The 24,693-nt window shown below is 34.6% G+C and overlaps 1 protein-coding gene across 2 annotated transcripts in view; it reads left to right on the plus strand.

The window, feature by feature from the left end:
* The window catches only part of LOC139093719 (uncharacterized), a 113,879-nt gene that overhangs the window by 40,440 nt on the left and 48,746 nt on the right, over window positions 1-24,693 (plus strand). The gene's annotated exons all lie outside the window — the stretch shown is intronic.

A 24,693-nucleotide genomic window follows, 5' to 3' on the forward strand; every position in this document is an offset into this window, starting at 1 on the left:
TATTTCAAACATTTCAAAAATATGTTGAGATTTTCTCTTTACAAACTTTACAAAAGCTTTAATTAACTGATATAGAAGTAGCGGCTTCTGCAAATTGAACATTGAACATGCAAAAGAATGAAATCAGTGCAATTTCCAGTCAGATTTCAATTCAGACTCATTGCGCAAAGCAAACTATGAATTAACATCAATTTTAATTTAACGGTTTTTCGAGATTTGAACTATGACTTACATTCTTTGTTGGTCAAACTGATAAATTGTGATCCATGGCCTCCTCAAAATGTCGCCTGAAACTGGTCCTATCACTGGCTTCTGTTTGCAAAGTCAAGCTCAATACTGAGTTTTTTGAACTTCCGCGTGGAAATGGGATGATATTTTTTTGAAATTTCAACATAAATTCAGTTTCAATGATACTGGTCGTATAAATCTCATAAATCATAAATCTCATAAATCTCATAAATCTCATAAACTGTAATCTATGAGCTCCCAAAGATGTTGCCTGAAGCTTACTATGTCGTTGGCTTTATCTTGCCAATTTCTAATGCCAATTGCAACACTTTCGCTATCAACAGCTTCCGTCAAAGAATTTTTTAATCGTCCACAAGCTCTTTTATCATTTAGAAAGTTAGACTTTTAAAGGAGCTTCTTCAGGTCAAAGAGATTCAATAGCACAACTTGGTTTCTTGACTTCCGCGTGGAACAAGGAAGCAATTTCGATTTATTGAGTAATTCAGTAACTAAAAACGGAAAAGTAAATTTACCTAAGTAACCAGACGGACACAAATGATAAAACCTACATCACGTTTATGGATGTCACGCGGAAGCAGCTTCCATTTAATATTTACATAAAACCTTTAGCTTAGCCATAGCCTCGTGTCTTATTCATGATGCTCGTGGCGCAATAAAAAAAACCGAAAATTCAAAGCATCTTTCCGGATCAGCAGCTATAAAATGCAAAAAAAATACCCGAAGTCCTTCCAATGCATTCTCCGAAAATTTTTATGTCTAGCCAGCTTCATAACTTTTGCAAAGAAAAATGCGCTAAGAAGTCTCAGTGACATTTCACGTAATTTGTAAACAATCTGAAAGATTCCATTGTTATTTATAGTCACAAGATTAAGACGTAAAGGGAATAGAATTCCTTTATACATTTATTAACCCTTGACATCCTTAATTCATGATGAACAAGAACCCAAAAAAGAATCTGTCTAATTTTAGTACATCCAATATCCGGAACACAAAAATGGCTATTTAATGCGTATGATTCGCAAAGTTTACAGCTGACGACTGCAAAAAAGCTTAGCACATGCTGTCCAAACAAGCAACAATCTTTCAATTTGTTGAAAAAGTAAATATTTGAATAATGAGCATTAAAATTATTATTTCGACGAAATTTCTTCAAAATTTTATTTAATTAAATAAAGATTCATCTCCGTAACTACTTCCTCATGGATACAACATGAAATGTATAAATACAAAGAAGAATGACGTAGAAAATGTTGAATTAAATGTTATAATAATGAATCTGAATTAAATTAGTTTTTTTCATGTATGCATGACAACATGAAGCACGAATCATCTGTGTAAAAAAGACTAATGGGTCTTCTGTCGAGCGTGCCGAGCGGCACAATGCGGAGGACAGAGTTGGTAAGACTTTGGGAGTCCGGATTCCATTTTTTATTGGGAGGAGCCTCTAGTGGAGTCCGGACTCTATTGGATACGCCTTCACATTGGAGTCCTGCCAACTCTTTCGTAGAATCTCATTTCTCATCGTAAAGTGGGTCAAAATCAAGTTTCAGGCAACTTCGCGTTTTGTCGTTGGTACGACTATGTAGAGTTGGCAGGACGCCAATGTACTGGAATCCGGACTCTATGGAAGATGCCTCCCTAGTGGAGGTGACTCCATGGAAGGCGACTCCATAATGAAAGCGCCTTTTAGGACTTTTCCGGAATTCCAAAGTCCTAGCAACTCTGGATCAACTCTGGATCCGTCATCCTAAAGATGTCTTCACAAACTTCCTATACTACTCGGCACTCATTCAGACTTTTTCTTTTGTCAGATAAAAAATATGCTGAAATGAAGCTGTCATCTGAAAAAAAATTCTGTTTATTAACAATTTACATGAAATGCCCTCCATTTCCCATTATTACATTTTGCACGTCGACATATAATAAAATATGTATAAAAGAATTGTCATTTTTTGCTATTAATTGAAACTTTCAGTTCATTCGTTTGGTTTCCACCTGGATTGGTATTGCAAGTGACCGAGTTTATTCAGTTGATGAGCCTGAATAGCATAAGTTGAGTAATTGATCCGAAATTTGGGATCAGACCGATGTGACCTGGCTTGATACCGAGCTCGGTCTTAATTCAGCTCAAAACAGTGAGACTCAGTCAATAAGCCGAATTTAGACTGAACCCGGAATTAAGTCAGAGTCACTCCGGCCTTCTGATTCTGAAGTCTAAATTCGAGTCACGCTATCTTATGCCTACCTTAGACCAAATCCATGTCTGAGTCACGCCGTCCTAGAGCAGAATTTAGACCTAACTCGGCATCAAGTCAGAGTCAGTGAACTCAACTTCACTTCATTTTCTTTGAATTCATTCGGTTTCGAGTCGTTGAAATTTTAATGAAGAGATGACTACAGCTCCTTCATGTTTGAGATTAAGGCAAATTTAAAGCTTTGCTTAATATACAACGATTAATTAATGCATTAGTCTGAAACGTGCAGTGTAGCGGAAACACTAGTTCATTAACCTTTTTTGTATCACGGCACACTTTGGTGGTAAGCCACGTGACATGCGGTTCATGACATTTCCAAAAACTTCCGGTTGCAGGTTAATTCCAGTTATAATTGTTTTAATGCATTTTATTGCAAACTTTATTACAATAAAGAACTTAATAATGAATTCTGTACGGTCGATTGGTTGACTGTAAGGAATAACTTTTAAATCCAACTTTGTAGAGGAACTCAGTTTTGTTTTTGTTGATAGTTTGAGTACTGAACTGAGGATTGTTAAAACAATAACTAAATAATTGATGACTTTTACTTTCGTGATCCAAATGGATGTTTTGCTGCACGCTGCATGACCCAGGGTACATCAATGCAATGTACCTTGCCAAAACTTGTGTGTTGCGAATCACACAAACCGAGTGATGTGACTAGAAAAGCGAAAACTTACTTACAGCTCTATCCTTCGAAACCTTATGCCAGTTCGGGATATTAAGGACTCTAGCGGCATTTTCAACACATCCAATCCAGGAATTCTTCGGTCTTCCTCACGGTCTATTGCCATCCACAAAGTCTAAAGTAGAGAACAGCGAAAAAGCACCCGAATTAAACTTGATTTTCCATGGGATCGAACCCGCGACCTTTAAGTTAATTGCCCGACTTCCTAACCAACTAGACCATAGTCGTTTTTTCGCTGCTTTCTTTCACTTTGATAAAAGTCAAATAAATCACAGTCTAGAATTCAAATATGTCATAAAATCCATTAATCATGAACATTATCCTATTAATAGCTTCATAAACTATAAATAATTGATTGTCAGCTTCTTCTTAAAATCAAAGATAGTCTTCAAATTTGCATGAGTCATTCGATCAGACTTGACTAATTTTAAATTAAATAATGACTTCATAATTGAGTTGTTATAGAGCTTTTAACGTTGATTACAGCACACCCACGCCACGTAAGCAGCATTATAATATTTGAGGCAAAATGACACTGTTGATAAACGTATTAAAAATCAATCAATGTCAAGGCGTGTTAAACTATTTTATTAATACTTGGGGTTGATTTGAATTTTCTATTTTTTTGAGGCATTATGACTACCACTGTTGAACTGTGTATTGAATTCATCTGAGGGTTTCTATGCCATCCTTACACGACTTGATTATACCACAAATGATATAAATAATGTATTCATAAAAAAAAAGTTATTTATTGTCAAACGTGCTGTTAAAAAAAGGCATAATCGATAATATTGAATAAGAGAACTATGAATTGTTGTTGAACAAATTGCTCAGATGGTGTGATGCACATGGGGTTGTAGTTAGATGGTTTTTATGGATTAGATAAACTTAGGAGTGGAGATGAAGGGTTCTGGATTATTGGTACAGAAAAGCTGTAGCAAATTTAAGAATTTTTCTCCAAAAAGGAGGAGTTTGACTTGACTCTGACCCCCAAATCCCCCAACCAACCCCATCCTTTGGAATATCCCAGATTTGAATAAATCCAAAAAATTAGGAGGAGGTGTGGAAAGTGAGCTTTTTTTTACAAGAAACTCTTAAAAATTGAAGACTTTTTATCCCAAAAATGGGGGACTTAATTTTGACCTCCAAATACTTGCTCCTCCCCAACACCCAACCCATTCCTTCATTTTCTGAGTATAACAGTGGTTTGTATGGATCGCCAAAATTAAAGAGAAGATGAGGGAGGTTGTTTTTTTGCTGCGAAATAGCCTACCAAGTTGAAGACTTGTTGACCTGACGTTGCCCCCTAAACTTACCCTTCTCTCCACCAAATCCCTTCCTCTTCATTTGCTGGATATGCCCTTGGTTTGTATTGATTGCATAAATTTAGGAGTGGGTGGTTGGCCGATTTTTGTTCCGAAAAAGCCAGGAATGGAGTATTTGACTTGACTTTGACCCTCAAGCAACACATTCCCTAGCCAATTCCTTCCTTCAATCGCTAATACGTTCCTAGTGTTTATAAGGAAAGTAGTTTGTGCTTTGTTACGGAAAACCCTAGCAAAATGAAAGGGGGTTTGACTTGACTTTGACACCCAAAACACTATTCCACTCAACCCCTTCCTCAATACACCTCTCCCTTCCTTAATACATCCCTTGATCCTGCATCACTGCTACACACATGTACTATACTATTTACATATGTTTAGCATTCTGCGAATATAAAGTATTCATATATTTTGGGTTCCTTGCCTTCATCAGTTTTTTTTTCTTGAGGAATTATTATTGATAGATATTTTATTCATAGATATTTCGACCTTTATGACAAAACAGTAAAGGGTTGCCTGTCTCCAAATCGTTGGTTGTCAATCTTCTCATTGCCACGTCATCACTTTTGACCCTTGAAAATATACATAATCTTTAACAAGATGCCATGCCCACATTAACCATCTTTGCAATAATATTTTTCTTCTGATCATATTTCCTAGATTGTGCAGGCACTCCTTTACATTTAAAAAAAAAGTCCAAAACAACAAACCATTTTTTTTCTGTTAACAGATTTCTAGGCTGCATAGCACGTGGGAATTAACTTTTTTTAGAAGAATCTTTAAGAATGTAAAAAAAGGAATATTTATGCTGATTAATTCGCACACCTACTTGACATTTATGTATTTATAGCCTGTTTATAACCTGATATCAGGTCACATCTATGGCTTCTTACCCCTGATTGAAGCTACCAATTGGCTTACACTCAATTTAATGGAATAGAACAGTGGTGGGCAACTGTTCATTTTTCACGACACAAGCCACAAGACACACAAGACACAAGCCACATAAGACACTTACCACATAACACTAGCCACAAGTCACACGAGCCACACGAGCCACAAGCCACACAATCCACAAGACACAAGCCACACAAGCCACAAGCGGCACACAGGTTGCCCACCACTGGAATAGAACACTGTTTAGGAACCCTCGAAGACGATAAAGCACTACGATCTGCTGTATCATCTCCTTAGAGTAATTTATAGAATTTCAATATCCTTAATAAATCTGACAATGTTCGTTTAGCGTTGCTTCCTTATATTCATGATGCTGACATTATCACGAAAGTGAAGGCTTGCATAAATCCTCCGTACATAAATCACTTTTTAAGTTCAAGGTTAAATGCTGTAGAGAAAAAATTTTATTATTAACTTTTTACCTGTAATGTTTATACTTTTACTGTACATTTCGTTTTGTACATGATGGCAAATTCTAACTGTATCTCGAGCAGTATAGCGCGTTCGCTGATGTTCTGCTACGATCCCGTATCAACAGACGCGAAGTTGCTCTGACGACACCATGACGGCTAATTTCTTTTCATCTTGCATGTTCCTATGCTTCTATCAAGATCTTCATGGCTACGATAGTACTCCGTGGTGTAGTAACTGATGGAAAGGAGTAAATGCCGTTTATGATTACTTCCAAATTCCCTGAGAAAGACGACAAATTCCGTGGTTTCAAACATTTTATAAAATGAGCGAATCTCCATGTGGACGCTGACTCTGCATGGAATCCATGTGGATGCCAAATAGAGACACGAAGTCTAAATGTTATTTATGTCATTTCGGGATGGTTGTGGCTGTGTGACACTCAGTTTGGACAACACTACAGATAAAGTACGACCACTTACAATCTGAGTTACTTACTTCCTTTTCGAAGGCGCACGGGGAGCCATTGCCGCATTTAGAATTCGTTGAAAGCTGGATCTGTCTTTAGTTAACTTCTGCCAGTTTCTAATTCCCAGCACTTTCGCATCGTTGCTCACACAGCAATCCCATGAGCTCTTTGGTCTACCTCAAGATCTTTTTCCATCCAGCAAGTTACCAGTTGCCTAAGTTAATGCTTCTTAAGCTGAATATCGTGAGAGTTTCACAGCTGTGCCTCAAAATTTGTAGGAAGTTAATCTTCTGTAAATATTGCTTAACGTTTAATCTTCAAACTTGACATTTAATGCTGCAAGTCTTTAAAAAGTTTAAGAAATATCGATTTAAAGACAAAAAATGTGTCTTCTCATCACATGACAAACATAAAAGTGTGAAAATCATTACGTTGATGATAAGTTTATCAAGATAATGTCCACATTATTACTTTATAACATGGAAACGATCAGAAAGTATCATAACGAGGAAAGTTTACAGCAAAGCAAGAAGGAAATTGTTTAATAAAAAGTTTATTTTTACTTAATAATGTTGCCCGAGTGACATAAGGTGAGGAAGGGTTCGCTATGGAGCTTGTAAGGCTTTGCCATAGCTTTATTAAGAACACCAAATGAAAGGAGCTTTCGTGTGACATCCAAATGGCAGTCAAATGTAGTTGCCTACATGTGGCTGTTAAATAGACACAATACGTCTATAGACATCCATATAGAAGCCATACTGAGGCATATGATCTCTATTTAGCCAGTATTTCAGTGTTGCTTCCATATGGCTGCCTATGGACGAAAAAATTCTTCAATACACCAGAATTTTTGACGAAAAAAGTCTCAAAATCCGCCTAAATTTTCGCATTTCATGCATGGCATTTCACATAGCTACGCCCCTGTGCAGTCGTGACATTCAATGCGCTTAATACAGAGCTTCGTCTTCTTCAGTTACTCATTCAAAGCAGGAATTGAAAAATTTAATTTCCAGTGACATTCTTTGATTATTAAGAAAGTTTGTTAAGAATGTTTGTAAAATTTTTCTATCTCTAAGTTTGCAATGCACAAGTGACAATATGCAAAGCGATACTTTATTATCCCGAGCGACACAAATGATGAAAGGCTCTGCCTTGGAGCATTTGAAGCTTCTTACTTGCTTATTTTCTTGGCTGGATCACACATTGCAGCGCCTAGGGTATGTCTAAAGACAGCTCTACCCTTCGAAACCTTCTGTCAGTTCAGGATATTGAGGACTCTAGCGTCCTTTTCAACACATCCAATTAAAGTCAATTATTAAACCACAGTAGGTGTTAAACCGAATTAATGATGAATAATTAGAATTTACCCGAGTGACACAAAATTAAGAAGGCTTTAACAAAGCCTCAAAGGGAATCCATATGAATGCCACACGTAGGCGTTTTTCCAATTGATATTAATGAAATGAGTTAATTAATATAAAAAGTTTAAATTTTAAAATGGCTTCATGTTAATTTTTTGTTCAAGTCCAACAGCATCAAAGAATATTTATACTTTTTATGTTATGTCCTACATTAAGTTCATCAAAGCTATAATTAATAAAATTGACAATAATACGTTAATGAACATTTTATTTATAAATTAAATAATATTATTCCTAAATTTGAGTAGTCATGTACCAAACAGCACATGTTGTTGACTTATATACTTATAATGTTCCGCATGTTGATGATTTTTAACCCACGCGTAATAAGTACAATTTTCTACTAAATTTCTTCTTTTTTTTGATTAAATTTTTTTTGATATATTTTTTTTCTTAGAATGTTAAAGCATGCCTTACATTTATCTACAATTTAATCTTTAGATTCGTTTCATTGTGGGATTATATCAATGAAATCTAATGAATGTTTATATGATTTCTTGGAAAAATTTAGTCTTTATGAGGCTTCTCATATTCATAAATCTTACATTATTTAATAAATGTAAAAAATTTGAGAGGAAATTAAATTTTTTTAAGATATTTTGTATGCAAACAGAGAGGTAACTAATGCGGAGTTTGAGAGTTGATTCATTCTGCTACTTAATAAACATCTGGATGTTCCAAGGTTCTTCCCATTGGAGAAGTTATGTTTAGATTATAAAGTGTGCCTTGAAATGAAACGTTAGGAAATTACGTAACAATAAAAGCAGCTTCCTATCCTTCACTGTAACCTCTTGTTACAAAATTATGAACCAAAATGTATACTTTCGCTAGAGTTCTCAATATACCGAATTGGCAGGAGTTATTGAAAGATTGACCAGTCTACAGACATTCTTTAAACGTGACAATGACCCCCGTGCACCTTAGCCAAGGAATTAAGTAAAATGTGAACCCCGTGACCAAATTTTAAACTCCATCCTTCCCCTAAGCGTTAAGTTTTTCCGAACGTGCCGAAAGAAGCTCGTAGTCAACTTGAACTTCATATAGAGACGAGTTGAATATTAAATATGAAATCTTCGAGCTATGCAAGGAACACTCTCCAAAAGCTCAATGTACACGCTAGGGTACGACTACGTTGCCATATTAACGATTAAACGCGAAGTTACCTGGACGGTACCGTGACGGCTAATTTAGACCCAATTTCACGTCAAAACATGCTATTCGCTCCAATATGTTGCTCGGGACAACTTGGAAAGTTGATATCGTTACCAACTGCACAACCAAGCATGCTCATCCAAACTTCGAGACATCCATTACATATCCCATGAAACCAAAATGTTCCATTTGTATTACATTAAATTTTCTAAGGAATGTCAATACATGATATTGGGACGGAAGCTACTATTTTTCCAACTAAACTCTTAATCGCTTATTATATAACAAGTTTTGAGAGGTTCCATTAAAATTGACCAATAAGTTTTCTAAGAATTCTATTGATAATTTCTAACATTAGGTAACATTTTTACAATATCTGCCAATAACTCATTCCTGCAATTTGTACAGAATTTTATCCCAATTTTTCCCAATCATAACTTTACTATGTCAATCCCTACTTCAGAACACAATCACCAAAATATTTCAAACTACGCATAAAAATGTGTAGCTTATTGCTTCAATAAACCTTTAGGTGGTCTACTTGATTCTACGTACTTTTATTCAAAATATATTTATTAGAACGCAATATCAACGAGTAATGCAAGGGAAGTCAGGCTTATAATTACGCAGTATACAAAATTCTCAATTAAGCTGTAAAAATTGATGGAAAAGAGTCAAAATGACCCAAATGTATGCAAATGGTTCCTTTGAAGGTTTTGTGATTGTAAAGTCAATGTCTGTGCCTTATTTGAATGCTAAATTGACTTCTTCGTAGATGTTCATTTATGGTTACCTATAATTTAATATGTTCAAATGCTGATTCCACGACGGTCTCTATTTGCAACATTTGCAACATTTGCTGTTGCTTTAAATAAATTTCTTCTTTCCATTTCTTTCATGTGGTTTCCTTGTAGACATACAACAACTTGGTATAAAAAGAAATTCCAAATTTAAATAAAGAGAATTATTTGAGTAGGTTTTATACATCAATTAAGAGAAAAATCAGGATGCAAGTTTGTATAATTTCAATCAAAATACCAGAAAGGAGGTTTTGGCGTGAATTAAATTTCAGGGGAAGGAGGACCACATGGCGGGGAAGTGTGTTGGTGTGTTGGAACTTCATTTTGCTGTTTATCCGAGCAGCTCAATGAAGAAGGATTCGGCTAAACCTCTTTTATTAATGCTAAATGTAAGCTGTCATCATGTAGATGCGAGAAGCAGCCATATGGATCCCAAATTGAGATGTTTGAATGCCAAATTTAAGCTGTCGCCATGTGGAGACCAAAAGGCAGCCAAATGAATGCCAAATGTAAACCGTCTTCATGTAGATCCCAAAAGACAGCCATATGGATGCCAACTGGTACAATCTGGATGGCTAATGGAAGCCATCAACATGTAGAGGTCAACAGACAGCCATATGAATGTCAAATGGAAGCCGTCTCCAGATGGCTCTCGTAGATGCCAAAAGAGAGTCATATGGATGGCAAATGGAAGTCACCTCCATGTTGAGGCCAAAAGACAGCCATATGACAGCCTACATTTGACATCCGAGTATGCTTGATTTAGCGGATCATTTAAAGCTGCGTGGCAGAGTCTGCCCTTCATTTGTGTCGCTCGGGTATACAACTTGAGTACAACTTGACTGTAAAATCTGAAAAAGAACACTTTTTCAATGAACTTGCTTCGTAAGGGACTCGAACCCACGTCCTAAAGATTCCCAGTCGCATGCTCTTACCATTGAGCTACCGAGTATGTTTAAAATACTAAGAACAATTCCAATTTAACCTATTATTCAGCTTTGAACATTTCTAGACATTATTTATAGCTTTACCGTCAATGTGGCAATACTTAGAAACTCCAACAGTTGAAATGAGATTCAAACCATTTTCCATATTTCCTTACTGTGCATGAGAAATCAATTATGGCTGGAAAATTCATACATTTTACAGTAATTGGTGTAAAATTTCACGACACTGGCGTGAAATTACGAGAAATTTTACGCCCCGGATTGTGAAACTTATTTTCATTTCCTTCCATTTTTCATTTCCTGAAAAGTAATTTTTCTCGTAACTGTAATTAAATTAAAAAAATTCATATCTTGCATCTTCATCTTCATACTCAGAACAAATTCTTAACTACAATGTAAGAAAAATTGTAATTGCCCGACAAAAAATTCTTGAAATTTTATTATAGAGATAAAAATAGATTGGGGATTGTGAGGAAATTACGTAACATACTGAGAGGTGAAGGGGAGGGGATGGACGGGGGTTAAGACTTGGTTATGCTTCAAAGAATGGATAATTTTCCATGGATTTTGTTACGAATGAGAGAAGGAAAAGTGTAGAGAGGGGAGGGTGGGTATAAAATTGGATCATAATAAGTGAATGGTCCATAAGGGGACGTACGGAAATGTCGTAACCACAAAAAAATATCATAATTAGAATCAACCCATCTCACTCAACATCATGAACTGAAATTATTTGAGCTCTGTAACAAATTTGTAGTCCTTAACTTCTTCCAAAGTGACAGGTAATCTCTGAATGATTCCTACTCGATGTACTAAGTATATAGGGACCGTACATTGATTACGATTCATGAATGCATCAAATGAACAATGGAATTCTTGGAATTTCAATCGTTTAAATCAGAACTTCTTCCATTTCCTCTCCTGAACGTAATAAGAGAGCGATTCCGTAATTATCTTGAATATTCTGAGTATAGTATAGCATACGCCACTTTTCACTGACTTTGCATTTCGGTGACTTTGTCTTACAAGTGAATTTGACTGAATCTTGAATGATTTTGTCAAATTTTTAATTAAATTAAGTTATAAGACAGATTTTATGCAGTATTCGTTACAGTGAAAAGAAACCAAAATCTCAAAAGGAATCAAATATCAACTCCAGCGAATCAGCCAGACATCACTGATGGAGCAACAAAAAATTGAATACTGTAAAAGTTTTTCTTATTCTGAATACGTCATGTTACAGCAAAAAAATATTATTTCAACTTGATGTCTTCAACTTTCCAATTTTTTCAAGAAATAATTATAATTGGGATGGAAATATGGATAGGAATTGGGATGGAAATCATACCTGATGAAAAAGTTGTTAAAGTTACTTTTTAAAAGTACAAATTCAAGCGTAGCCATGAGCACTTGTGGAAATAATCCACATGACAGTAAAGTTTTCCATTTGTTGCTTGTTAGGTAAATAAAGAAATACAAAAAAAGGTATTCACAGAAGTAGTAAACTAGCACTACATGCTGTGAACATGAAAACGTGTCAAAGAAAATTTTGTAATTTTTTATGATTTTTTCACAAAGTTTTTGTTAGTTTTTCTGGGAGATTTGGGGTTGATTCAGGGGAGGAGTTAGACAATTTTTGACCGTGCTACTAATGGCCCCTTCTCCAAGGGATATGTCCCTCTATTCATTGATTAAGGAGCATTGCCTGTCCATGCCCCAATGCCCCTTTCCCTTCCCTTTCATTTAATTAATTCAGGAGCGTACTTACTTACTTACTTACTCTGTTGATGGCTCTGTCACCTAGTTTGTACAAATTCTCTGTCCGCACGTTGAACTGACATTCTTTCAATACTGTTCTATGCCAAGTAGAATTTAGATCTTCTGGTCGTCTTTTTCCTTGTGGATTCCACCCAAGGGCTGTTAAAGGAGTGTTGCCTGTAAATTTGAGTCCGTGCCTCCAATGACACTTCCCTGACCAAGCCTCAGCTTTCTTTTTCATAATTTCTTAATCTACATTCAGAGTTTGAAGTCGACTCAAATTAGATATGAAGTCGAATCTACTTGAATCAGCTTTTCCATAGAGTATCCGAGTCGACTTCGACCTTAGGTCCTTAACAGGCAAAGATCATGCTTTCGAGAGCTTGCTTTCCTTGAATATACTGGTTCTAATAGACTAGAGCAAAGAGCAGTGAACAACCTTTATTGTGCCTCTGCATTCCTGATAGTAAGTAAGCCTTGACAGAAATCGCACAAAGCATACGGTTCATGACACTTGCCAGAACACTTCAAGGTACACTTGACGGCACACTAGTATGTTGCGACGCACAGGTTGCCCACAACTGTACTAGATCATACTAGCTCTCACCTTTATCTGCTCTTGATAGTATTCACTTTGCTTGCTAGACAGTCGTGTCATGTCATGTCTAACCTAACTATCTACCATACATCACGTTCCATTGCTGTTTAAAGCATGCCCTTTGCCAGCTAGACTGTCATGTCATGTCTAACCTAACTTACTAATAAACATTAATCTAAAAATACAAAAATTCTAACTAAAATTTATTTTTACATCTTCAAAAATGCTGAATATTAAACAACAAACACAAAAAACAGAATTCAGCTTCAAAAGCTAACCCATCGGCTAAATCATGCTTTCGACTGATAAATAGAATAATTTTTCAATTCAAAAGAGAAAAAGAGAGCCAAAAATAAGCCTTTAAAGATTATTAAAAAAGTCTCACGTAAAATATAAAATTATGAAAAATTATTTACATTAGCTTTATGATGGAATCTACAACAGAAAAAAAGAATTGTAAATCATGCATCATTTTCATCGTTTGGGAATATAATACAAGGATACCATGTGCGTATCTAGGGCGTATTCTGCCCCAACTCCCATTATTTGATTCTAGTTCTTCAATGTGCTTAGGGGTTCTCGTGACAAACAGCCTGTCAGCCACTCCCACCCCCTTCCCCATCCTGTCTAATTCAGGGATATCCATAAGAACTCCCCTCCCCCTGGCCACGTCCCTGCAATCAGCTAAGCAGCAGTGAATTAGAGGGAGGAGATTGAGATAAATGAAGTACGTGAATTTATTGAAAAATGTCAAGAATATCACAAAACATGATTAATAAACTGTTGGCTGGTAAGAATGCTAAAGAATGTTTTTTCGTATGATGCAAGGATATAGTAAAGTTCTAATTCAAAGAGCATATTCAGCATAGCCAAATTGCCATTTTAAATATTTGAATTATGAAACTATTCATAATACATTCTTTAGTCAAGTGGAATTTAGAAGCTTTTATAGCTTGTTCAGTTTATTAACTTTAGTAATCCGTTAGTAGACCTATGGGAGCTCCTGTGACAAAAGATCGTGAAGAAAGTCAAAGAACTCATGGAGAGAAGTTATCGATAGAGATAATATTGCATTAAGTATTAGTAATTACATAATTACAATTGCATTAAGTAAGCAGACGGAATCCAGCGATAGAGCCAGTTTGGGGAAAGGTCTAAGTGAGGTAATGGATGGTAAATATAATGATGTTTATTCTTTGGAGTTCAAAAGCATACCCAGAAAGCACATGGTATAGAAACTGCGAATAATCCGAAAATAGGCCAAAGTGACACTTACTCCAGACCAGATTCGATAAAATCCAGTCTTAGGCCAGAGTCAAGTTAGCATGTTATCGGATTTTCAGCAATTTCTGAGTTATGTGCCTTCCGGAATACTGTAAATTTGAATTAAAAGGGGCATTCAACTAAGTAAAATAAATATTATTCAAATTTCAAATGAACGTTATAACATAGAGCGATACAAATGATGAAGACTGACACACGGAGTTTAATGTCATTTGGTTTTAAAGACAAAACTTTGGAAAGGACTCTAACAGAGCCTTGAACCAGAGTTGCAAAACAGGTGTCTGTGACAGGCGAAAACCGTATAAATTCTTGATTCTTCTTACAAAACCATACAAATTATCAAGAATTTTTACGGTTTTGCCTGTCACAGGCACCTGTTTTGCAACTCTTCCTTGAACTGTCCGTGGCAGAGCCTTCTTGACTTATGCCCTCGTATATCATGTTACGTTATCATGAATACTGCATGAAAGGTCAAAATAGTATAAATAAATTTATTTATCGGAAATCACCCTCATTATCCATTGTATGCATATCGGATATGATTACCAGAAACACAAAGAAAGACAACAAGGTCCTAAATTAATTCCTAAAAATTTATCAAAACACTGAAAGTTGAAAAAAGGCATTAAATGATGCTCAATTGTTGTTAAAAGAACAATACCTGACACACGTGTAGGCAATATTTCCAAAAATAAACAATGAAGCTATCAAACTTTATGATGTTTGATTCATTTTCAATAATAATTCTTAGTATTAAGATGTATGAATATTCTTGTGGAAATTGTTTTCATGCCTTTAACATGCATTAACTGTCCTTAATTTGTCAGAGCAATTAGGGAATGTTCGGAAGTTATGTAACGCTTAGGGCAGTGGTGGGCAACCTTTTGGTTTTTCGTGGCACATCCAGGAGATAAGCTCGATCAAATCCGCTCACGTCAAACGGTTCAGGGCATTTTTAGTCATGTGTGCCACTAGTGAGTCGTGGTACAATGGTTTAGAGGTTCATGATTTCGCAACAAATCGTTCCTGTATGGAGAGAGGAGTCTTACCATTCTTATGGTATTGTTACGTACTTTGCAGACATCCCCTCAGAGGCCATTCACTTAATTTTCCCAGAAGATTTTGTTACGAAGTGGATGGCGGTTAAGGATTCATAGAGTTCATTTATCCCATTGCATAATGAGTAAACTAAACCGTATATACAAAAGTTATACAGCATACTCAAATTTCAAATCACTCTGGAAATTTCATGACTAATTATTAGTTTTAAATTCTGTTTAAATTTTACCTAAATACTTTGATGTATAAATTGATAGTGCTTGAAACCGTAATAAGTACATTGAATGCAATAACCTGGTACTAGTACTTAACTTTAAAGTTATTAAATTGGAAGTCAATTTATTATTTGCATGACGATAATTTTCAATGTTCAACAGATGTACAGACATGAATATTATTCTATATAAAGAGACATTGAGAATGCTCACGTAAGGCTTATGAGTATACTTAGTTCCTTCATACTTTCATGGCTGGGGTGCACGTGGGCCCCTTGTCGCGAGGAGAGAACGTCTAAAGCCGGCTCTATCCTTCAAAAACTTCTGCCAGTTCAGAATGTTAAGGACATGCTTTAGTCCTTCATGCTCAATTATGTGTGGGTATTCATCTGTATGTTCCAGAATGTTCGGGGCTAGTTAATTTGCAGATAATAGAGCAGGAACCTGTCTAGACATATATTCCATATGTCATATGGCAGATGACGGATATTCCGACTGTTTATTGTGCATCATAATTGGAGCTCTGGACAAGGTTGAATTAAGAAATGATTGTTATCGCTTTAAATTAGCTCTATCGCTGGCTACCGTTTGCCAATTCACGATTCCAGGTGCAATACTGTTTCTTTCTACCACGAGTTCATTGGACGTTATCCGATCCTTATAAATCATTCATCCGAATGATTGGAGATGAAGGAATCTATCATCAGGATGAAATTAGTATCAATGTCTCGGAAAATATCTTGGAATGTATCATATCATATCTGTAGAAGATCACAACTACAATAGAATCCATCCAAAATTCTCCAGAACCATTCGAATATTCTTAAATGTCGTCTTCAAAAAAATCCAAATATCAAGTGCTTTTGACGATTATTTCACAAAATGCACTTATATGCTTTGTTAGATTTGACTTCAATAAGTTGATATGAAGTAGTAAAGAAGCTTAAAAATTGCTTCTTTTTTATCTGTTCGACAATTGCCAAGAGATTTTGTGACTTATTTGCATTTCATGAGACTTTACTTTGAGCATATTTTAAACAGAAAAAGTCATGAAAGATTCATTGTACGATACATTACCTCTTGAGAATTTAATAAAGTATCGAGTTATCGTTGAAAAAGCACAAATATTAATAACATTTTATTCAAGTTCTTGCCTCAATTTGTTAAGGTTTTATGAGCAAAAGATTCATAACTTAACTAGCGGAACGGCAAGAAAGTTGACGCGAAAATATATTCAATAATTGCCATAGAAAGTCTGCATAAAGCGAATAGGCACATCATAATATTGACATTTAAAATGAACCCACCTGCTTGCTTGTGCTGTTTAATGCTCACATAAAATTGATAATATTTATTTTTAAAAATATCAATAAATTTCCGCCTAATATTCTAAAATTTCAATTATTGATAAGGCATTTTGTTACATTCCGTTACATTGACTGTATTTTTAGCGGATTTTTGATAAATAGGCAGCTTTATAAAACACTTTGTCAGGTTAGTCGGCTGCAGTTAACTAGGAATGGCTGTAACCAGTCTTTAATCTAGTAATCATTCCTAAATTCAATAATTAATGATTTTAATTTCATTCATATTTCATTTGTAAACATACTTGAAGTTGGCTGCGAATTAAAAATTTTGCTCAAATTTTTGAATTTTGGATTATCGTTACAAACTTCAAATGTAGCAAATTTATTCAAATTTCATTATTAAACCTTTTCACTAAGAAGTTTGAATTTTGAATAACCGTTACAAATTTCAAACATGTCAAATTGGTTCATATTTCATTCATGTTTCTCATAGCTGAAGTTGGCTGCGATTGAAAAATTTCATTTAGAAATTTTAATTTCAAATGACCGTTACAAATTGATTCATACTTCATTTGTAAACATACTTGAAGTTAGCTGCGAATGACAAATTTTCCTCAAAAATTTGAATTTTGAATAACCGTTACATATATCATTTTCTAAATCAAGTTTTATCGAAAATTTTCAAATTTTTTTAAACCGTTAGAAAATTTAAATTTCAATAAACCGTTAATTAATCAATTTCTGATCGCTGTGACAAAAATGCACTTAAGCCACTCAATAGCAACAAGTCCATTTTCAACTTAATTTTTTCTCCGAAGGAAATGCAAAGATTTATTTTTCTCCTTAAATCTTTGCTTTCTCAAACAGGTAAAAAAAATTCGAAAAAAATTTGTAATAACTTCCTGTTAGATCTCCAGAGCCTCAGAGTATACAATCATAAGTTTCTCAGAATTATGTACTCAGTTTAATCTTGAAAATGAAGTCGTAAAAGGCTTCTAAGTATAAATGAAAATTTTCAAAATAATTAAGCTGCTTTTCAGGATATTAATAAATTCAAAATCAAACTCAAAAAACTCCTTGAGAACTTATTTGCCAAACGTTCTTCTTTATGATTACAACCAGGAGGTGAATAACAGTCTGTGAGAAAAAAAAAATGAAATGTAGATTGCAAACAGCCTCTTATAAGCGAGATTTTCTTTGTGCTTAATATTATATTCTTTGTGAAATTTATGCATGTGTTTTCTAATGGAAATCCAAAATTGAATGGATGTGAACAGAAAGAAATGTAAAGAAATTTCAGCTTTAAGAGAACAAATGCTTATTAAATCGAAATGTCTAAAATAAGCTACATTCTCTAGCTGATAAAGAGAGTGTTCTCAAGGGTAGGTCTCCCGACTTACCCCACCTACCCTTTTAAAGGTTACATAATAAGCGAACATCTCTTAAGTAGGGTTTCCAGAATTCCCGTTCCCGTCTGATTTCGGGAATCGGGAACAAGAATTCCCGGAAAATTCCCGGTTTTGGAAACCCTACTCTAAAGAACTCTAAAGAGGAGACTAAGGTATAGGTATGTAGGAGTAAGAGTATTGCTTACGAGCATGCTTAACTAAGCAATTGAGACCATGCTTTTTGCATGTTATGGATTGTCAATTGTAAGAGTACCGAGTTTAAGTGAAGGTGAGAAAAAGAGACAAAATGGCTCGGTGGCCGAATGGTTTAGTGCTTCGGTACCTCATTATAATCCAACACCGACCCTGCGATCACTGGTTCGAGACTCGACAGGAGAAATTTTTCAACTTGTCTTTTTTCGAATCATTTGTAGTGGAAATGCGACTTATAGTCTTCCATTGTAGACTAAAGACAGTAATGTCATCAAAAAAACGGTTCCTGATACCACTATACTACTATGTAGCTCCAATGAGCGCATATGTTTGGCGCACCGTCACTCTTCAAAACCATTATTAGTCCAAAATCATACTAGATCAGCTCTGGATCTTAATTATCTGAATAATAAAAAGTTTTTATAAGGATGCAGAGCTGAGCATTCTTATCATATATACCAGCATTTGATTAAAACGACAGTCAAGTTCCTCCCCTTGTATATACCAACAAATGTTAATTCCCGAACGATATCAATGAAGTGTAGACTCCGCCAAACCTCTTTCATTAACACAAAATCAAAGCCGTCTATATCACAAGGGAAAGGGTTGTGGTAACCACGCTTCCATTGTTTTGTTTGAACTGTTTCATATGTAACCGTAGACCTCTCTCTTCTTAGCCTTCTATATTTAAAACGGGGTTGAAAGTTTTCATCGCAGTTGAGTTTTTTTGTAGTATTTAAGAATGGTGTCGTTTGGTCCGACTTCAAAACAGTAAGCGAAATTCACAAAGAAACAAGCATTCCACTAATGTCAGATTTCATATCCCGGATAACCAGTAATTTTTACAGTAAAGTCGCTCACCATCCGAATGATCTATTTTCATTACTTGGCCAATACAATTATGATTCACTGGACTTTCGTGTAAAACATAAGTTACCGAAACCTCGTCATTAATAACTAGTTTTTTTTTTGCTTTCTTTCTTTTTAAAATAACTTGCATTAACATTTTTTTTTTTTTTTTTTTTCTTTTGTTTTTTTCTCTTGGTCTTTTTATAAACTTTTTTTGACCGCAACTCATATTGTCCAAACATAACTCATATCATATTAATAATTGTACCTCATTATAACATTTGATTTAAAACCGACGAGGTTAATATCAAGCTAGACTCACTTTTGTTCCGACTTATATCATTAAATTAAATAAAGGAATATATATTATTATTATTATTAAGAATGGAACATAAGAGCATTAAAGGATACATTTAAAAGTTTTAATAAAAACGATCTTATGATGCTGAACTAACCTTAATCCTTTTAGGTTAAGTTTGAATAATTTTTAAGCTGTTGTTCATTTTCAAGCCTAAAAAATCTTAAGTTATGCTTTGTTATGTTTTTGTTTATTTGCCATGTTATGTCCAATGTTTCATGCTGAAATTCCAAAAGTTCTCGAAATTGTTCAAATTCAAATTTCTAACGGTTCTGAAAATTTTGAAAATTTTATCGGTTTTTAAAAATTTGAATTTTGAACGGCTTCAAAAAATTTGAAACTATTAAAGAGTTTGAAAAATTTGAAATTTTTAACACTTTTGAACAATTTAAAATTTTTAACTGTTTTCCAAAATTTTCAGAATTTTGAATTTTTTGTGAGTTTTTCGTGCAAAACCTTAATTTTGGCTTAGATCTGAGAATAAATATTTAAAACTACATGAAAATGTTTTAATAAAGCTGTAAAAGCTTCTAGTTAGCTGTACACCCTTAAGTGATAATTCTAGGAAGGTCTTAATCACTGAATAGCAAAATTATTCTTGATTTTTTAACCGAAACTAATCCAAATGGATCAAAATCTTTATGATTCGGTTGAAATGGTCTATAATTCTCTAATTTATTTTTGTTTTGATTCTTATAGTTTGTTTACATTGAAGCTTAACATGAAAATCATTAAATATTGAACAAATTGATCTATGTGTTTATAGTCTCGAACTATCCAGATATATCAATATTGATCTTAAACTTGATTCTTTTTCATTAAAATTCTCAAAGTAAATAATTCATCTAAAAAAAATCTTAATAATCCATGGAATGGAATGTCTCAATGTTCATTCAATAAAGCGTTTCCAAGGCTATGACAACATAAGAAAACCTTTCATTATGATGTGATGAATGTGGATTTTTATTCGTACAGCAATAATGCGTATAATGGCGTTGATATTTTTTCTCCTTTTTATCATCAATTCATTACAAAAATATTTGTCATGCAAACATCTTATGGCAATCATAGACTAAGATCTTTTTACTTTTGTCAGCATTCATGGTATGTAGCTGTTGCCGACCAATTATTGATAACGAAATTTAGGGGTGTATTTAGGTAAGGGAAGGGGCAGGGGCGTAGTCACGACTTTTTACTGCGAGGTCCGCGGTAATTCCACCGATTGGTTGAATTTTGAAAATTTTTACTTTTATAATCCGTGTTCTTTAAAATTTCATCATTGCCAAAATGACATTTAATTTAGTTGATACTTCAAGAATACCTGATAAACATCTTTATTTACTTGCTTAATATCATAAACAGCATTCTAATCATAAGAATTGCTGTTAATTAAGTTTAAATTTTAATTTAAAAATTTGTTTTCACACGGATTAGGAATTTCGTTACTTATACTTTTTTCAACATTGAGAATTTTTAATAAATTTAGCAAAGGGGTTAATAGCTTGATGCTGATTACAAATAAGCACAATTTAAGATGCATTAGAAAAGGAACCATCGTTTAGACCACCAAAGAAGCTGTAAAAGTATTTAAATAGTCTGAATTTTGCTTTTGAATGATGTCAAAAACAACAAATTCCAAAAAAAAGTATAAGTAACGGGCATAAAAACGGCAATATTTCCTTAACTAATGTATATTAAAGTTATAATATAATTTATAACGGTAGTAAATAGGAAAATAGATCATATAGGATACTAAAAGTAGTGAAAAAGTGAGTGAATTAAGAGAAAAATCATTTTTTGTGAAAAATTTCATCGGTGGAATCACCGTCCGATCGTTTTTTTTTTTGAATTTTTTTAAAAAAGCAAACAAAAAATTTAAAAATAAAAAAAACGTTACAAAATGAACGGTTTTCTAATCCTCGGAGGGAGAAGGACCGTGCCCCTTAATGCCAACCCCCTTTCCACTGGCTACGTTCTTGGGTAGGGGTTTGCGAAAAATCCGTGTCCCCCTCTTCAGGGGATTGCTAATTTATCGGTTTGAGCCTCAAAAATTAGGGATTTTTAAGATTTTTCTGAGAAAAAACCCCGAGGGTCCAATGGGGTCGTTCAGTCGTTAACTTATTACGCAACACCCCTACTTTATCACTATGTCATGAATCAAATGCTCAGACTTTAAATAATGTTTCAACCATGAATCAAAAGACTTTTCTGTTTTCGTCAATTACATTCCATAATAGTCAACGTAGTCTCCTGTCGTTCCATCAAGTCAATCTAGCATTTAATTAATATTTTCCATTCAATTTCCAACTTGATGGTTGAATAAAAAAATCAGGAAACGCTGCCTTCCCGAGCGAATGAATATAAATAAACGAATACATTTGATGTCTCTAAGGATATTCGGTTTCTATACGGAGGAGGATACAATTTAGTTGCTTACATGGATACATGTTCCTATGTGGAGTTGAAGCTGGCTACAATAAAAGGCTTTCCATATGACTCTGTTGCTGGCTCTGTCATCTACATTGTACAAATTATTTGTCCGATTCTTCATTCTTTCATTACTGTTCTACGCCAAGTAGTTAATGGAGCTTCTGGTAAGCTCCTGATCGCCATTTCGCCATTTAAAGCAAGCTTCTATCGTGGATTCCATTTGGTGTTAATTAAAGAGCTTTTAAAAGCTCCAAGCAATCACGAGTACACCCAAAGATCCTAATGGAAAGATGCTGTCGATAGAGATAGGAATCCACTTGCCATCGGTAATTGGCAAGCTAACGATAGAGTCAGCTTCAGACACAAACTAAGTGAAACCCTGGATCACAATTAATCTGTACGACCAGCGAGTTAATTGTCAAATTGTGCCACCCGGGCTTATCCTCGAACATTCCTAACATCCGAATTTGTTCAATCAAAGAAAGGAAGACACACAGAAGCATAAAAAATTTTTTGCTAGGTTTTTCGAATTTCCTTTAACGTGAGATAAAACGAGTCTCACATATCTATGGGCAACAAAAGTTGTTCAATATTAAAAATTCATGCTTTAAGAGTTACAAGAATTTGACATAAACGATGTGCTTAAAAAAAGAGATTTTTCAATGTTTTTTGGGTCACAAGACATCAATTCAATTAGAATGATTGTTGCGACACTGACACGGTGATCATGGAATCGCATCAGTAGGTTAAGTTCCTTGCTTATTGCCTTTTAGGAATTGAAGCAGTTGAAAAATTGCTCGCAGTAAGACAATCGAGTCTAATAGTGTGTCAAGGACTCTCCACGGGGAAAAGGGATTAAAAGAAGTTGTACAGCACAAGTCCCAAGAGGCATTTTCAGATAATTTGTCATTTAAAGACTGACTTGAATATCATGGATGATGATGATAATGAGATCCACGTCCTCTAAAGCAATATTGGACAACCTTGCTCAAAATAAGATTGACAATTGAGCTGTTTGATTAGAACAACCAAAAAGAGGCATTCAAACTACGCTTGACATTTTTCTAGAATATCCAATTTATGTCGTTTAAACGTAGGAGGCTTATTTAACATTTACAATACCAATGTTATTTTTCGCTTTTATAAAATAGAATTCACGGGCACTCACAAAAGAGAGTCAAAATTCATAGCCAAAAGAGCCATTGATTATACTCTAATCACTTTGAGAGTAAAATAAGACGAAGACGATAAAGATGTTTATTTTTTACATTCAGAGGAAAATTATAAAAGTTCTTAGTCTTATCGAGTGAGCTTAGCGCATTTTTGGATATCACAGTGATAAGTTTATTGGTTTTTAAGGATTCAAGGTATTTACCCGACATACAAAATGAGATTCAAATGGATTCGAGTCAATTCTAAGAATAATTGTGGCAACTGAATCAATTATTTGAAAGGAAGCTGTTGATAGAGACAGTACAGCACTTGGTATTCGCAATTGACCAAGGACAGTCAGCGACAGAGTCAGATTCAGACGTCAACTGAGAAAAGTCATAAATCACAGCTGATCTGTCCGTCCAATGGAATAAGTGAGTAAATAACGGTTTTTTAAATTTGAAATTTTTAACGGTTTTCAAAAATTTAAAATTTTTAACGGTTTTCAAAAATTTGAAATTTTTTTGACTGAAAGTTGTTTACTTTTTGTGCTGAAATTGCAAAAATCATTAATTATGGTATTTAGACGATGTTCTAAGCATCTTGAGTATCTAGTAAGTCAACAACTCGATAGTACTGAGCTATTAAAGCAAACTTGACCTCTCAACGATGTCCATTTAATGAAATCTCCCTTCCCAAAACGAACAAAGTGCATCATTAAGTAACCTTTTCCAAATCAAGCATTCCATAAAAGCGCTAAAAAGATCTTCTGAAAATATTTATGCTGAATAATTTGCACACCTGCTTTCCTTTAGTAGATTTCCCGCATATAAAAAATAAAATTATGACCATGACTTTATACTTTTTGGTTCTAATTATTTTGACAAGCTTTACACCACACGCCATACAGATTGAATCTTGATAGATGCCTTTTTTACAAATTAACAACTCATTGGGTTTCGGATAAGATTTGGGGTTAATTTTTTGTCATGTTTATTTTGTGGTCCGCAACATTTGATTGAATTATGTTGGAAAAGCAGATTTATAATTTGGAAAAGAAAGAGGGTTAATTTTTTGGCAATGTCGAAATCAGCATCTAAAGCTAGAAATGAGATTGATTAATTATCTTGTCAATCAGGGGTAGGATTAGGGGTGTGTGAGCCTCCTCTCTTTTTTGGGAAAATTCTTCCCAATAATTTTGTGAACCCTCTTGGCATGCTCCTGATGTGCGATTCTTTAGTACTCTATTAAAAGCAGTATTGTCAGCAAACCATATTCCGCGTCACACTAGTATGCCGCATTACACTTGTATGTCGCATCACACTAGTATGTCGCGTCACACTAGTATGTCACGTCACACGAGTATGTCGCGTCTCACTAGTATGTCGCATCACACAAGTATGTC

This window comes from Chironomus tepperi, unplaced genomic scaffold (genome assembly GCF_022539635.2).
Source record: "Chironomus tepperi strain 1889 unplaced genomic scaffold, CSIRO-AGI_Ctep_v1 contig_337, whole genome shotgun sequence".
NCBI lineage: Eukaryota > Metazoa > Arthropoda > Insecta > Diptera > Chironomidae > Chironomus > Chironomus tepperi.